Source organism: Hipposideros armiger, unplaced genomic scaffold (assembly GCF_001890085.2).
Source record: "Hipposideros armiger isolate ML-2016 unplaced genomic scaffold, ASM189008v1 scaffold_415, whole genome shotgun sequence".
Classification (NCBI taxonomy): Eukaryota; Metazoa; Chordata; class Mammalia; order Chiroptera; family Hipposideridae; genus Hipposideros; species Hipposideros armiger.
In genome coordinates, this window is record NW_017731765.1 from 483322 (window position 1) to 500900 (window position 17579).

Sequence of the window (17579 nt, forward strand, 5' to 3'; positions counted from 1 at the left end):
GAAGGCCCCAATGGGTGGCCATGGTTATTGAACATTTATTCTGCCAAGCACTTTTTATACCTTATCTCCTGTAAGAATCACCACTCAATGGGAATGACAATTACACCCGTCTTATCCAATGGGGGAAACTGAGGCTCAGAGCATCATTTTCCCACAGTCACAGAGCAAGTGGCTGAGCAGGACTGAGGCTACATCTGCCGCCTGCCGCTCGAGTTACAGTTCCCTCTCCTACAGCGGCCAACCCTCCAGAGACAGGAATGTGACAGAAGCTGACAAGGGGGTCCTGGGACCTCAGGGCACTGCCTAAGGGGATGGGTGGAGCCACAGCCAAATTCCGAAGAAAAGAGGTTTATGAGCACAACTACACAATCCGTGTGGACCATCCCTAAAATGTGTTCATAGTTTGGTCTTTCTTCAGTAATTAATGGGGGAGCAAAAGAGGACTTGACTGGCCAAAAACAATGGTGGCAGAAAAAGAAACCATTGTCCATTTCCTTTAGCCTTAATTTCCAGTCAAGTATACAGAAGTCATTCCATGAGACTTTCTCAGGGATTTTTAACTAGCATCGAATTAGATTGCTTCATCCTCCATGCGCTAAAATGCTCACATTTTACAGCTCCACCCCGTTGCCCAACATTCCCCAGCCTGGGATTCTCTTAGACATGCTACCTTCCCTTGAGAATCAGAATCTCTGGGGCTGGGGTCCAGGCAACTGTATTCTTAATAAGCTCCCCCAGGAGGCTCTAGAGCAGCGGTTCTCAACCTGTGGATTTGCGACCCCTTTGGGGGTCGAACGACCCTTTCACAGGGGTCGCCTAAGACCATCGGAAAACAAAAAGATACTTACATTACGATTCATAACAATAACAAAATTACAGTTATAGAGTAGCAACAACAATAATTTTATGGTTGGGGGTCACCACAACATGAGGAACTGTATTAAGGGGTCGCGGCATTAGGAAGGTTGAGAACCGCTGCTCTAGAGGCTGCCAAAGTGCGAGTCCCCAAGATATAAAGCAAGTTAACGTTTTGCAGTTGGATGTCAATCAGTCATGGTGTCTCCACTGTGGAGAAAAGGGTGAGGGGCTGCATTTGGACAGAAGGCTACAAGAAGTGGGCTGGTTGTAGGAAAGCCCTCTCCTCACCACTGTTCAAATTCTTCTCCAAGGGATTTGACATTAACTATATTTGGAATACCTGAGAAAATCCCTCCTATTCAAAACAAATGTAACCTAGACAGAGCGCGTATAAGGATAGGTTTTGTCTGATTGTTTGATTGCTTGCCTGCTTGTGTATTTGCACTCATGAAATCAGGACTTAACACCTAGATAGGGAAGTCATTTTGCCTGGTGACTCGCTACTGTCTGGTTGTCTGTTGAAATGACTTGACTTTCAGTCATGTCCTTTGAATGATATAAAGCAGGGAAACTGCATAGATGGTTTCTCTTTTCCTTCCTTTACTTCATTCTCTGTCCTGTCAAGCCTCCTTTCTTATTCTCTCTCTCCTTCTTCACTCTCTGCATCCCAGCTTTCTTGGCCAACCCCTCTGTACTTGGCCTCCAGACCCTTCCTTCTGTTTAATTCTTCCTTTCCTTTCAGACTTAAGGATGCCTTCTGTTCTAACATCTCTTCTTGCCCTGCCACTCACAGGCGCACGGTTTGGTACCCAAGCTGTTTTCTGCTCACTGGCAGCTAGCCTCAAATTCCATTCTGCCACAGGATTTAGTTCTAAGTCAGGCAGTAAATGGGCTCTTTACAAATCTAGCTTAATTTAAAGAACTCTCTCTGGGAGCTGCATTTCTGGGGACATTTTTCAAGGGTGTTAGCAACTAGGCTATATGCACTTGTTTGTACAGCAGCAGATTGGCTGCTGTTTCTGTCACTATGAGAGACCAACGTTAAGGCTCAAATTAACTAGCACATGTAAACCATAGGAACCAAGAGAATGATTTCACAGACTCCTTTTTTCCTTCTTTTTGTAGAATTCTAGCAATGAGGGCATGAGGTGCACAGGCCCAAGTACCGAGTGGGGGGGTGATGGAGGCAGCAGGAAAATCATGAGTCGATGGAGGCAGGCTGGATGCTGCAGGATGGAGCAGATCGGAAGTCATTAATTAGGACTCCATCACTCAGCCTGGATGACTGGGAGAATAGCTCAGTCATTGTCTTTCAATCTTACACACTGTGGTATTTCATGGCCTATCCCTTTCTTATTGTGTCTAGTTGGGACCAAAGACATTTGGTTCATAAGTCCATTATCTTTAAGGCTCATTTTGATAGACAAACTATCGACTGGTCTTGGAACAACTTTGAAAATCTACACTAAACAGAGCGTTTGACTGCCAGGCTGTGTGACACTAAGTAGGTGACACCACCGTGGCAGCAGTCCCTGGAGATGCAACACTCAAGTGTCTGGAGAGGACATTCCCACTGAACTCACGTTGTTGTGAGAAAACGCAGTTTTCATTGTGATTAAGATCTTTCCCCACAGGAGGAAAGAAGGAGCCACAGCGGAATAAGTAAACTTCCATCTCCCTCCCCATCCTCCAATGCCAATGAGGAGTGGCATGGCCCAGGCAAAAGCAGCAGAGGGGCCCAGTGAGAACCAAGAGAACATGGAGAGATGTGATTTAAAAACAAACAAACAACAAAAAAAAAACATTGATAATAGAGGAACTGTGGTGCAAACCAGCCCTCTGTGTAACAGTGAGTTGGTCAAGCTCCATCAAAAAAAAAAAAAAATTGGGCCGGCTGAGTGGCGCGTTAGTTAAGAACTGGCTTGGGACGCCAGAGGGCCCAGTTCGGATCCCACATATGAGGGCCAGTGACACAGCTAAGATGTTGAACAACAGCTCGACCTGGAGCTGGGCTGCCATGGGTCGCCGGTGACGGCGTAGGCTGCAGTCCGCTGCTGCAGTGAGCGGCCATAAGCTACCATGTGTAGCCAGCAGCCAGGGTGAGTGGCCAGCAGCCGCTGTGAGCGGCCATCCAGAAGTTGGCAACTGATCTGCCGTCCAGAAGTTGGCAACTGATCGGGAAGAGCGCAATGATGGTGCCAACTTGGGCCAGTGAAGCAACGTCCTCCACAACTAGACTGAAGAACAAAAGGACATCAGCTTGTCTGTTCCCCTTCCCCCAATTCCACAATAAAAATCTTAAAAAAAAATCATTAATGAAAAAGAAACATTAATGATTTTCTGAGCATTGTGGGTGCAGTCTAGTCTTTCATGGCCCAATATAGTATCTACTTGCCATAGGTAACTAATCAAAAATTTTAATTCTTTAATCGCACCAGCCACACTTTAAGTGTTAATCGCCACACTGGGCCACTGCCTACCAACTGGGGCAGCAGAGGGAGAACACCTCCATCACCACCACAAGTTCTATGGGGCCACGTGGCTCTCGTGCATTCTGGTCTGAGGGCATGCTCTGACATGAAACTTGATGGACCACCATTCTCCAGCCAAAAGAAAGCCTTCAAAAGCTGTGTGTGAGGGGGAAAGCATCCACTACGCTTTGAGAGAAGCAGCCTGACAGTGGCAGGAGAGACACTGGCAGCTGCTGGCAAGGCACCGAGGACATGAGCCCTGAGAGCTCCTGCAGACGCAGCCTGGGAGGAGGCAGAGATGGGAACACGTTCTTCCAAAATCGATTGCTCCTCTCCCTCTGCCCAAGGGTTCAACTGGGAGCAGCGAGTTGAGGGGAGACTTCTCACATAAATCGAGTGAGAAGGGAGGGCTGTCCCAGCCCTCAATCCTCGGAAGCCAGTAGTGCCAACGTGATTAAATAATTGAACTGTCTCACCTTGCCCAGTCAAGCTGGATTCCAGCGAGAGTAATTAATCTCCATAGTGCCTGTTACTCCCTGCCCTGCGCATACTTCTGCTCCTGCTCAAAGTCAAGGCTCCCAACCTGCTTCTTGCAAAAGAAGAAAAGGGAGGAGGAAGCAAAATAGAAAGACTTCCTTGTAGAAGGGCATTAATAGGAGGTTACCTTCAAATCTACAGTCTGCATGACTCCCCAGCTCCAATAGTGGAATTAACACTGTGATGTATACAACTTCACATGCAAAGAAACAAAAATATTTGGGGTTTACAGTTGCTCTTGTAGGCTGAATTTTAGAACTTTCATTCAAGAAACTCTCAGCTGTTGTAATTCTACAAGCCCAGAAATAACACAGACAAAGACTGAGATAGGAAGAAGCTAAGTGAGAGACCCAGCCTAGCCTCCATCCCCTCAAAGCAAAGCCCAGGCAGGGGAGGGGCCATCATGATCCACGAGGTCAAATTCATTCATTCACGCAACAAACTGGAGCCTCCTATGCCAGGCACTGTTCTAGGAACTTGAGATATATCTGTGAACAGACAGACACAATCTCTGTCCTGGTGGGACTTACACTCCTAAAGACCATGGTTGTTTTTGTTTTTAATCCACCCACGCTTTATCTATTAATAATATGAGTCAACTTTAAAGATGCAAAATTTTAGCGTCTATTTATTTTGTATCACTCCCTATAAAACGATGGCTTGACTTCCACAAAAGTGTGTTGGTGAGGTACATAAAAGTACCTGTAATCCCCAGGAACTTCCAGCAATCATGCCGACTGTGAACGTGTTTTCACACCAAGGAGAGCGGAGGGAGCTTTCCAGCCAGCTATGTGCACATCCGCCATTCTCCACGAAATGACCAGCTTTACCAAGGTGGGGCCAGCTGGTGGGTCTGCCTCTTTTAGGAGGGGAACAGGTAGGAGAGCAGCTGCTTGGCAGTAAGATAAGAACAGTGAGATGCGATGGGATTGCCAAACGAAAAGTAGGAAAAATGAAAAATAATCTCACTGCATTATCTACCACCCCTAAGTGTGTATTAATGGACCGATAAAGTATGCCCTGGAGAGTCTTAATACTACAATATTAAACTCTGCGCACCAAGAAAAGCAAAGACGGCACATGATAACAAAGAGAGTTTGGGTTCTGTGTTGTTGGTTTTCTGGTTCTTGCTAATGTTCTGGTTTTTAGCTTTGCTCATTTGGAGACATTCTCCCTTAATTTTAAAGGGCTGCTTGCCACAGAGACCATTTTCCAACCGAAGTGCAATGCTGCCCCCTGGTGGTATAATAAGTAAGAGCACCGGTAGAAATCCAGTCTCTCTCCCACGCAAACTTCCCCACAGTTTGGCCTAGATTTCGTTTTGCTATCTTTTCACCCTCCAAGGAGCAAATATTTCATCCTTAAGGACGCTCTGCACAGAGATATTTTCTGGCTCAGCCTAGTTCACAACGCTAATCAACACAGCATTTTATTCTAAAATATGAACTGCTTGCTGCTTACAAACAAACGGCCGTGGTGCGTGGATTTCTCCCTCCTTTGCTTATAAATTAAGCACTCTCCCCAGAGAAAGCTCAGAAGTCAGGCCTATTTCATATAACCTTTAGAATCCTGATTGGAATTCTCACTGGAAAGGCATTTACTGAGAACTCAAGCTCCAGGAAATCAATGCCTGGGTCTGACGGACATTCGACTCCCAGACAAATGTATTTGATTTCACATTATCTTTCAATCTTTGTACAGGGTATAAACCTGAGACTGAAAGCTCTGAAAATAACAATGCAGGTGATACACTGCACTACCAGAAGCCTCCTTCCCGAGCTGCATGAAAACACAACTGCTATCTCAGTGAAATGATATCATATGAAACCATGTCTGGAGGGGTTGAGGGGACATCTATCATGCCATGAGGAGCTAAGGTCGGGTATATACAATCCTATTTTCCTTGATGTGTGACCCCAACTACTTGCATCAGAATAACCTAGGAGTTTGTTAAAAATGCAAATTTGGGTCTATTAAATCTGAAATTCTGGGTGTAGTGTCTAGAAGTCGGTATTTACCAAGTTCCTTGGGTAGCCTGCACACTAAGCTTAGAAAACCACTGAGTAAAATTTAATAAAATTAAAAATGTTTACTTAGAAGATTTCTGTTCGGGAATTCTCAGATATTATAAAGCTACAGGATAACAAACTAATTTTATACTTATCAATGAATACAGTTCCTTGATTTTCTACAAAATCAAAGGATAACATTTGGCAGTGCAAAGCCCTCTCCAACCAGTAAACCACGGAAATAGACAACCCAAATCATAAATACCACTTGGTCATTGCCGGTGATAATTTCCAATTGTATTTCTTATTCCAAAGCCATTTCTTTCAAAAAGCCCATCAGTTAAGTAGCACGAAATGATTCATTAAGCAGAAACATTCACTAAATTAGAAGATAAGACAGCCTTGAGAGTACCACACAGCTCTCTGCCTTCATAGATAAGGACCTGACAAAAAACGAGCCAAAGAAAGAGAAAAACAAAACCCGGACAACTAGCACTTCGCTATTTTTCACCCCTTCTGGACTGCATGGCTGTGCCTGGTCCTGCCTCCTGCCCCCGCCCTTGTCCCCCTGAGCCATTGTTCTCTGCCTCTCTCTGTCATCATTTTGTTGCCACTTGTCATCGGGTCCTGTTCCAGGCCATGGTGAGAATGGAGTGTGCTCTGGTCTTGCCAAGGCCGGGCTGAGGTGCCAGCACCGTCAGGCTGTTTCCACACAGGCTGAAGTGATGGGACAGGTGCCAGTACCAACAGGTTGTACTTCAATGTTCCCCTTTATTGCCTGACTCAGCCACAGAGGAGACAGCAAGGGATGGAAAAGGGTTGTGTTTTTGCCGACAGGAATCAGCACGAGGCTTACAGAGGGTCTACGGGCTCAGCTGTCACCCAGTCACCAGCAGAAAGAGCCAAAGAAGCAGATCCCGGAAGCGTCACAGCCCTTGTGTGGGGAGGGCAGTGCCTCAGCTTCCACAGCCTGCACTCTCCAGAAACCAATGGTGAAGGGAGATCTCTCTCATGCCCACACCACAGGACGAGCAGGCCAACGCGGGAAAACCAAGAGCAGGGGCTGCAGGGGAAGGTCTAATCATGCAAATGACATAAAGAAAAGAGCTTTTTGGGTTATTGTGAGGAGGGATCCTGGGAACGTGTCAGGTCTGTTTGTTCTGGGGGAGAGATCGAATTTTATAGATTATCCTTTAACTTAATATAGAATTTCAATACATCTGTGAAAGGGGGTTCTAAGTCACTATCGCCCACTACTGACAACAAAGAGAGGCCTAGGTCAAGAATTTACCTCAGAGGTTGCCTCTTGGTGTTTATGTCTAGCTGCAAAGAGAAGCCAACTGCAAATGTAATGATAAAACCGTTTAGAAGAGAGGGTTTTGTTGTTTTTTTAATGAATTATAATAAATACATATGAATCCAAGTATTCTCCCAGAGGTAGGATTTGAATTTTCCTAAATCAGATAATATCTTAGTCAATGTGTTTCCATTTGCCTCTGGCCCGTGTCACATCTTAAAATCCATAGTATTTTATATCTCTCCTTATTGCTCCACGTAGCAATATTAACTTATTAACTCGCATTTAAAACTAGTTCTCTTTGCCATTTGACCTTTAAAAGAAGATTAGGAAGTAAATATTTCATCCTATAAAACTACCATACTTCTACACACATGAAATAAATCACAAAGGGTCCAGGTGAACAGGAATTCAATTAATGTTTTTGCCATTTTTGAGCCTGTGTGGGACTAAAAACAACTGCTTCAAAAAAAACAGGGGGGGGGAGGGGGGAGGTATCCCAAATGTATTAGTATTGTTTATTTATAAAAACTGATTTTCTAGTCTGCTTTTGCCCATTATTCCTGTGGTTGGCGGAATAATGCCTCTCCCCTCCCCCCCCCCCCCCAAGTGTCTACATCCTAATCCCTGGAACCTACGAATACATTGCCTTACCTGGCAAAAGGGACTTTGCAGAAGTGATTAAGGCAAGGGCCTTGAGACTGGAAGGTTACTCTGGACTATCTAGTAGATTCCATGTCATCACAGGGCCCCTCGAAGAGGGTGGCAGGGGAGTTATTCAGAGAAGATGTTGGAAGAGGAGCAGAGGAAGGGATGGTGCCATGGCTGGCTTTGAAGATGAAAAGGAAGGTGGGTCCCTCCAGAAGCTGGAAAGGTCTGGAAATGGACTCTCTCCTAGGGCCTCCAGAAAGAATGCAGCCCTGCTGACGGCTTGATTTTAGCCCTGTGAAAACCATTTTGGACTTGAGACCTCCCAAACTATGCGATAATAAATTTGTGGATTCGTAAGCCACTAAGCTTGTGGTAATTTGTTACAGCAGCAATGAGAAACCAATACAGCCTCCAAGTCCTTTCTGAACCGAATTTTGACAAACGTTTTCCATGTTTCAAAATTTGACAATATAGCAGTGGCCACACACTCAAAATTGGTGATATTCCTGGACATAATCAGAATCTGACACACACGTTATAGCTATGGGTGCCAACTACCGGCAAAAAAGAATATATTGAACTTTTTTTTTTTTTACATAAAAATTATTAAGGATTCATCACAGAATACACTGGAATGATGAAATATGCTCATCAAACTGATCTGGCAGCCATTTTAACGGTTTTTATCATTTCAACTGATCATCATGATTTAATAAATAGCAGGCAACTGGCAAAGAAACAGGCTTTAAAATAAGGGAGAAAGCCCCACTAAAATGGACTTTTTGATTTGCATATCTACCGGATGAACCAGAATGTGTTTTGCTCTAAAAATGGAAGTGATACGTGCATCTCAGTCATAGAAGACCACAAAAGGGCTGAGCACGAGGGGAAGCCACCACAGACACATCCCTCCCTCCCATGGAGGGAAGACAGTGTCCAGGTCCTCACCAGGAAGGGAAAGTGGGGTGTCTGACTTGCCATAGGAAACCTGCCTTTGAACTAGACTCATAAATATCGACAATTTCTGGGCTAGCTCAGAAAGAATAGGCCGAAATGTAATACCCCAGTGTGAAGGGGTATCGGATACCTTTCTCTTTTCTAATCAAGACTCTGGATACCCCACTAGAGGACAAGTACTTACACCCACATTATTTGAAAGTGGGAAATACTCTAAATGGTTTTTTAAAGAACACTTGGGTCTTTTCCAAACCACACTGAAATACCCAACTCCTAGAAGCTTCAGCTTTCAGTCAAGTTCCACTTCCTAAAGAGTTTTGGGTTTGTTTTTCTATTTCATTTTTGTTTCCTTGTTTTTTTAGATTAACGGTATCTTGAGAGCTGGCCAGGAGTAAGTAGGGAGTTTGGAAAGGAGAGAAAGTGGAAAATGAAGAGGCAGCAAGAGACTCACTCGGCAAAACCCTCATTTGTCCCGAGCAATAAATACAGAAGATGAGGCTGTGTCAGTCTCATTAGGAATAATAGAGAGCAATTGCTTACAATCATCCCTAATGGGTTGCCCATTTTCTGACAATGGGCTCAGCAATTAATTTGTCAATTTTTAACCAAATGCACAAATAATCATCATCCCCGGGTGAGCCTTTGGTCTGCCCTACCACCTTTCACCTGAGGTTCCAGGGACCCCAGGCGCCCTCCACTGGCCTTTGGGCATTTTCCATCCCCGTTTTTGACCAGGGAATTAATCCACCTCCTTCAAGGTCCCTTAGGAAAATCCAGTGCAAAACCCTGGCCATTCACCCTTTCCTATCCTGATCCCCCTAAACCTTCAACAACAACAAAATTACACTTTCCCTATCTTTTGAACCCTACATCATCCTTGGTTATAGCCTGGGCTAAATCAGAGATTGGCCTTTTAAAATATTTGACCTCTGACCTAATATTCAAATGTCATGATTAACAAGTTGGGGCTGCCAACAAAATATCCCCATTTTGCTTCCCAGTCCTCTGGACTATCTATCATAAGAAAACAGTGCAGCCCTGCGTAACCCTGGTGGGGAAGTGACAGCAAGCCCAGACAGGACCCCAGGGGCACAGGCTGGCTGTGCCTGGGAGGGTAGCAGAGCAAATAGGAGAGGAAGAGGGGGCGTGGCTTCCAAATGTCCCCATGATGCAAAGGGCCTGGTGGCTGGTGCACTGAACTGGCCACGAGGACCTACGGGAAGGGCCTGGCTGACTCCATCCGTGAGATTTCCAGCCAGTGCCTCCCTCCACTGACTTGGTGCCCGCCTCTCTCTCCTGAGAGAAAATAATTCCAACCCTTTCACCGCCTCTCCTCTGAGCTCTTGAAAGAAAACACCCCATGAATTCAAAGCCCAGTAACCATGTTATTAATATTTCCACAGCAATAGCTGCCTTCTTTCAGCCAAGGACACACGATGAACCAGCAAATCCCTCCTCCGCCTGAAGCTTGGATGTGAAAAGACCACTTGAGAAAGAAGAAAAGGGCACGATGAGAAAGTGGGGTGTCCAATGACAGGCCAACCCCGGTTGCCACCCCACTTGCTTTCCCCACACAACCCTTCCCTGATTCTCCTGCCCTTGTGCAAGAAGCCCTTGGATGAAATAAACTAAGAGCTCATTTTGCCCTGAGCCGAAAGTGATGACAAGTGCCACACAGACCTTTTCACCTTCTCAGGAGCCTGCACTGATCACTCTGTGAAAACCACCAACACCATTATTCTGTTTGCGTTCTTCATGACTCATAATACAGTTTCAATTATATGCTCAGTTACCTATTTGCCCACCTCTCCCGGAAGCTCTTGCAGGGCAGACGCTAGACCTGTTTCATTCCAGCACCTAGCCCAGTGCTTGGCACATAACAGTCAGTATCCACTGCACTAATTAACCGTAATCCTTATAACCACAGTGGAAGCCAGGTATGATCATGTCCATCTTACAGGCGAGAAGCCTGAGTCTCAGAGCTGTAGTGACTTCCCCAAGGTCACAGAGCTAAATGGAGGTCAGGATGCAACCCCAGACCTCCCGGGACCATCTTCATCCACACCGTATATCCTTTTCTTTCCATCAGCCAACCGCATCCCTTCCGCTTGATTAAAAGAAGCCCAAGGTCTGGGACGCCAGAGGGCCCCGGTTCGGATCCCACATATGAGGGCCAGTGACACTGCCCTCCACAGCTAAGATGCTGAACAACAGCTCAACCTGGAGCTGGGCTGCTGTGAGTCACCAGTGACGGTGTAGGCTGCAGTCCCTGCTGCAGTGAGTTGCCATGGGCTACAGTATGTAGCCAGCAGCCAGCGTGAGTGGCCAGCAGCTGCTGTGAGCGGCTGTCCAGAAGCCGGCGACTGATCTGCCTCGCCCGGGAAGAGTGCAATGATGGTGCCAACGTGGGCCAGTGAAGCAACGTCCTCCACAACTAGACTGAAGAACAAACACGACATCAGCTTGTCTGTTCCCCTTCCCCCAATTCCCCAGCGCTGTTCCCATCCCCCCAATTCCCCAATAAAAATCTTAAAAAAAAAAAAAAAGAAGCCCAAGGTCCATCGCCCCCTTGAAGCTCTGCCCATGACTTCCTCCAGGACTCCTGACCTTTTCAGGGGGAAGCTAATATTTACTTACATAATAGCTTACATGTGGGCTATCTGTCTATGTGGGTTATATAATGATTGGAAAAGAAATGAAATTGGAGGAAGAGGGTTCATGAAGAGAAATTGGAGGTAAATGGATTTCAGAATAGGAGGTATACGTGCACTGCAGCCTTGAGAGGGAGAAGGAACGCTGAGGAGAGCAGCCGCCCTGGTACATCGGGAGGAGGGAGCTGGGAAGTGTGGAGAGTCACATCGCATGTGGGGTCCCATCCTGCCCAGCTGTGCTGCGTGTGCCAGCATGGAGCGGCCATGAGTGGACCTACAGTGATGCAACCCTGCAAACTGGGAGGGAAATTCCCGCTTAAGAAGAGCCTTTTCCCTAAGCTACATCAACCCACAGCACCTGGCTACGGCTCCCCATACTTCTGCTACTGGGAACATCTCAGTCACTCGATACTTCAAGTCCCCAAAGAGCCTGGGGCAGAGATGGGGGTGGGGTGAGGGTGGGGCAAAGGCAACAGACTGTCAAGTCAGGAGGGCAGAAACCCGGTCCATTCTTAACGCACACCTGAAAGGTGGAGAGCAGGGTTTTGCTCCAGGCATGTTATGCTGTGCGTTATCATATAACCCCCTGCGACTGCCTGACCATCTGCACGTTAGCAGAGGGCTTTGGACATGTTCAAACACAGACAATATCAGTTCTTCACCCTCCCTGGCTCCTGCATCTCAGGATAGCACAGTTACTTCTTCAGGTCTCTTTACTCCCTCCCATTTGAGGTGGTTAGCTGTCTTAAGAATGCGCAGAGAAAGTCAGACGTAAGACGCAAAGTGGAAATCAGCTCTCTGGCTATTCAACCCTGTCATTATAGTGTGGCAAGATTTCAGAAGCATCTGCACCCACGCTCGAGTCCAGTCACGACACAAAGCAAACCCAGAATCATTTATGAGTTGAACGCCCCCGCTGCTGTCTTCACAGAGGTGGGCCCATCCTTCGGCTCCTATTATGCAGGACAGAAGAGATATATATAAAGAATCACCTATTTACCAGTTCTTTATTCTATTACTGGTGGGAACAGAAGCTGACATCCACAAGGACCCTTTTCAACGAGGGATTATATATCACACCACAGAAATACATAAAAGACAAATTATCCCTGAGATCATGGCGCCTCCATTGACCTGCTCAAGGTTGAAAAGCGGCTGCAATTAGATGCCATGGTCACAGGTCTGCTGGCAGCTCCAAGAGCCTGCCTTTGCTTTAATCCTGCAGAAATGAGCCGGGATGGATTCTGTGGGCATGCACTGCAGCTAAGTTTGAATTCTGTGGGTCTGATTCAGATTTGTGGGAGTTTGACAATTTGCTTTTGTTAACAAGATCTTTCTCAGCTTCTGCAGTGTTTACAAGATGAGATCTAATTTGGGCTTAAAATACTCATGAAAATTAACTGCATTACTTTAAAAAATGCAGTTGGGAAGAGACGGAGAGGGAAAATGACGTTACATGCCACAAACTTACCACGTTTGCACATTTGTCAGAGAAATCTTGCAGCTGCTGGTGACTGACGATCATAGACACTAGTGCCCCAGCCCTTCGGTCGGACCTGACTCTCCAACCTGGAGACGTATGAAGAAATCTGTTTTACTGCTTTTTGTTATACATGAAATTGAAAATCTATTTGGGATGGGAGCTTGGAGGTTTCATTTATTTTCACACTTAGAATGCATACAAGACCCCCTGGTGCAAAGCTATGGAGGACAACGGAAGTGATTATCCTGAGTGATTATCACGGTGCCTTTTTTCGGTAATAATAGCAAATCTCACTAACTGAGTGCTTTCTACATGCCAGGCACTATTCCAAGCACTTTACTTACACCCCCCAACAACCTGATGAGCCGGCTGAATCACAGCGCAGGAATGTAACCTTCCCAAGCCACACAGCTGCTCAACAGAAGATCCAGAATTCAATCCTAGCTTAACTGGCCCTCGACCCCTCACCTATCACTCAGATATAACTGCTTGCTCTAAACTGCTTCTTACACACACACACACACACACACACACACACACACACACACACACACACACACTTTTAGAAAATATTCATTAGATTATGATGGCCACATCACCTGAACATAAACAACACTTAAAAAACCTTTAGTTTATAAGTTTAATAAAAGCCAGCCAGGTGAATTTCAAGCCTATAATGTAAAGGATGGATCAGTGCAAACAGATTCAGGAAATATGGATATGGACTTTTCAAAGAAAAAGAAAAAAGAAAAACCCAGTTTATTCAGAGCACATGGATTCTGTGTGTTGCTTCCAGGAAAAGGTCAGCTGGCCCTCTCCAAACAGGCCAGGTCCGTCCAGTCAGAGGCCTAATGGTCTACCTCAGAAGTAGATGAGGAATAACAATTACGTATAAAATCAGAATCCCAAAGCATTAATTTCAAACAAAAATTAGATCTGCTACGTGAACCACAGTGGAACACTGGCCCCCTCAGTCTTCCTTCAGGCTGACCTAAGGGGAAGTCAGCCCATAATCAGAGGGTGGGCTGATGAACATGGAATCGGAATATATGTCCTTAGATGCAGATGTGATGGCATCTCGTGATGACAGCTTATCAACACATCTAGTTCCACCATGAAGATGGCCTAGTGAAGCAGACCCGAATTCAAGTGGCTGAGGCTTCCTCGTTCTCAGACAAGACTCTGAGATGGGGAGATTTCTGAGAGCCCTTTGCTTTCTCTACCTATGACTGAGCGACCCTCCGTCTCATTGACAAAGCTTATCAGGTTATAACCAAATCCGTGCTTTCCTGAGAGTCAGTCTGTCTCTATGAAGTGATGTTCATTTACCTGTACTCTCTCCTTACAGGGGTTGAATTTGAAGGCCGTCCCAGATTAGGTTTCTTAGGAAGCCAACGCTGAGACAGGAAGTATGTTAAGGGGTGTTCTTGGCATTACCACCTGAACAGGGAGGGGAAGGTAGCATGGGTGGGCGGAGGGAGACACTGAGTAGCAACGCAGTCCCAACAAAGACCTCTGTAGCCCCTCAGGGAGCTCTGGAGCTGGGGAGACCTTTCAGACTTGCCCCAAGTGAGGGTGTGGTGGTCAAACCTTTATACTTCTATACCCATCAGTCACTGGCTGTGGACCACCCTGAAAAGTGGGCGATGTGGCCCTCTTCGGCTGAGGCAACCCCCAAAGGGAGCTGAAAGCTGAGAGCTCTCCAGCAGTTGGGGAAAGAAATCCTTCATTCCTGAGGAGGGATATGGGCCACACAGCATAGCATTCCCCACAAAGGATAATCCTAAATTCCCAGAGAAAGCCTCCCTTAACCCCTACTGCACTGAAAGCCAGAGAACTGAAAAGGTGATGGGGGCAGGGAGTGCAAGTCCACCCAGCCTACAAGGCTCAGAAGAAAAGGGATGCCTCCCTCTGGCCAGGGCTGCCCTGATGCTTCCAGCCGGTCCCCTCCTGCTCCCCAAGTCTACCCTCCAGCCGTCTTGACCTGCTCTCTGTCCCTCCAAGGGCCAGGCTCTTTCTTACCTCAAACCTTCCCACACGCTGTGCTGCTCCCTCTACCTGGGACGCTCTGCAGTCTTCTTCCCTCACCTGACTCCTATTCTCCTTCAGGCTCAGCTCAGACTCCAAACCCCTCCCCCAGCCAGATGATCTCAGCTGCTGTCACTTCTCCATCCTGGGCAGTTCTTACATTGATTTCTATACTATCCCACTTCCCACTAACCTGTAAACTCTATAAGCGAAGGGGCCATGTCTGCATGACTCACCATAGTTAGTCCAGTGCCTGGCACAGAGCCTGGGAACTAATCAGCACTCAAGAAACACTTAGTGAATGAATGGATGGATGAATGAATGATGAAGCCACAAATGAAGGAATTCTAGCAACCCAGGACAGCTCTAGCAGAACAGACCTCCAGCTCTGAAATGGCTCTAAAAATGTTCTCACTTCCAGACCGGCCCCTCCCAAACCTGGGTTAGGTTCCCCAGCAAAATACTCCTGCCACAGCACTGAGTATGCTGCCTTGTACTTGCCTCATCCTCACTACATGGTGAGCAGAAGCCATTTCTATCTTATTCATCATTTCCCCACACCTGCCTCTGGCACCTAGCACAGGACCTGGCATAGAATAGGTACACAAAAAATGTTTCTTGAATAAATAACAAAGAGAGGAGTGCATTTATTTAGAATTCAGTGAAATATTTTCAAATTTACACTGGCATTAAAGTGAAATGCGGTGGTATTTAACTAGCTTCCCAAAACAGCAAGAATCTTGGGGGCCTCCTTTAAGGAATATGGGAGCCCTGTGAACTCTGAGGCTGCAGCAGGGGTGTCCTCCCGTCCACTGGGAGCATTAGGAAGTGACTGACATATTCGATATCTGTCAACGGTGTTTACAATCATAGTCACACTGAAAGCCCAGCAAGATGTTATATAGACCTGTGTATACACAGTATTACCTCACTAAGTGTCCATCAAAGCACTGAGATGCAGGAATTATTATCCCCATTTTTCAGATGATAGAATCAAGGCTTGAAGAGATTGTCGCCTGCCCCAGGTCACCAAACCTATTAGAAGCAGAACAAGAATGAAATCAGGCATGCCTGCGTCCAAAATCTGTGTTCCTCTTCAGCGCCTTGGTAAGCTCCCTCGAACCCGTGATACCATCTCCCCAAACAAATGAATTAAGTGGGATGTTTAAGTACGAGCAGAAAAATAACACTGGAGTAATTGTCATTAAGCTTTGTAATATCTTACCATCATCCCAATTTCCACCATATCACATTCACAAGACTTGCAGCACAGCGCTAATCACCACATCGAGAGGACTGGGTAAAGTACCCACTCGAAAATCTTGACTGTGTCCTGTCACCAGTTCCATCGCAAATGCCTTCTCTTCGCATGTCCATCGTTTTAACAAGTTCCAAAGGTGCTTCTGCTGAGCAGCCAGACTTGAGACCTGGGGCTCTCTGGTGATCTCGAATGAAAGACACACCTGAGGGGGTCCTGCTTCCCATCACACTGTCCAGATACTCCAAGTCAACGTTAGAGGTGAGCAATAGCAGTGAAATAACGAAAGAGGACTTATCCTCTTTGTATTAGTAATTCCCTCTTCCTGCTGTGAAAAATTACTACAAATTCAGTCGCTTAAAAGAATTCAAGTTTATTAGCTTATACAGGCATATCTGAGATATTACTGCTTTGGTTCCAGACCACCGTAATAAAGTATCTCAGTAGAGCAAGTCGTAATCTTCTTGCTGGTGGAGGCTCTTCCCTTCAATTTTTAAAAAACACATCTATGAAACGCAGTAAAACGAGGTATGTCAGAAGTCCAAAATGGGTCATAAGGGGCTAACGCCAAAGAGTTGGCAGAGCTCTGTTTCTTCTAGAAGCTCAAGGGGAGAATCTGTTTCCGTCCATTTTCCAGCTGCTTGAGGCCTTGGCCATGGCCCCGGGGCAGCAATAGCAGCGCTCCAATCTCTGCTTCTGACTCTCTTGCCTCCATCTTTGACTTAAAAGGCCCCTCGTGGTTATGTTGGGTCCACCAGGATTGTCCGGGATCATGTCCCTCATCTGAAGACCCTTAATCACATCTTCAAAGTTCCAATTTTCCACATAAAATATCTTCACCGGTTCTGGGGATCAGACATGGCCATGGGGATGGGGAGGGTATTCTGTTTACCATACTCTTCTTCTGGGAATATTGGGGTGCTCCAATTAGAGTGGGGAGTAGCTGCCTGCCAGAGGACTCACATTACCAAAGTCTCAAAAACACCTTTGGCCTCAGTAGTCGATGCTCATTCTGCTTGCTGCATTTCCACTCCTCCGTTTCCGGGTTAATGATTCTCTCCTATTTCATCTCTCCATGTCTTTAGAGACACATAGTTCTGAATGCGACAAAAATGCTCATTCCAAAATGAGACAAGGGCACTGCATTTGGCATGCAAAATAATAATAATAATAATAATAATAATCTAAGAGCATAGTTTACAAACTTTGTGCAAAATAAGCTTAGGACAATCTACAGCTAAATATTGTCAATCAGCATTCCTGGCACATTTGCTCACTCAACGCTATGCAAGTCAAGCAGGTCTTTATCGTTGTTGAAATAGCAAATCTGCACATTTTGTGTGATTCCAAATATTTGCAATAGAACTGCTACTAAATAT

General features: G+C 46.0%; 1 long non-coding RNA gene across 1 annotated transcript in view; it reads right to left on the bottom strand.

Moving 5' to 3' along the window:
- Positions 1 to 15957, bottom strand: part of LOC109394191 (uncharacterized) — a 37942-nt gene extending 21985 nt beyond the window's left edge. Inside the window, exons 1-2 of the long non-coding RNA XR_002126404.1 lie at positions 15870 to 15957; positions 12903 to 13000 (exon numbers count right to left, since the gene is read on the bottom strand). This is a non-coding gene — a long non-coding RNA (uncharacterized LOC109394191). The remainder of the gene's footprint in view (positions 1 to 12902; positions 13001 to 15869) is intronic.
- Between the last annotated feature and the right edge of the window lie 1622 nt (positions 15958 to 17579).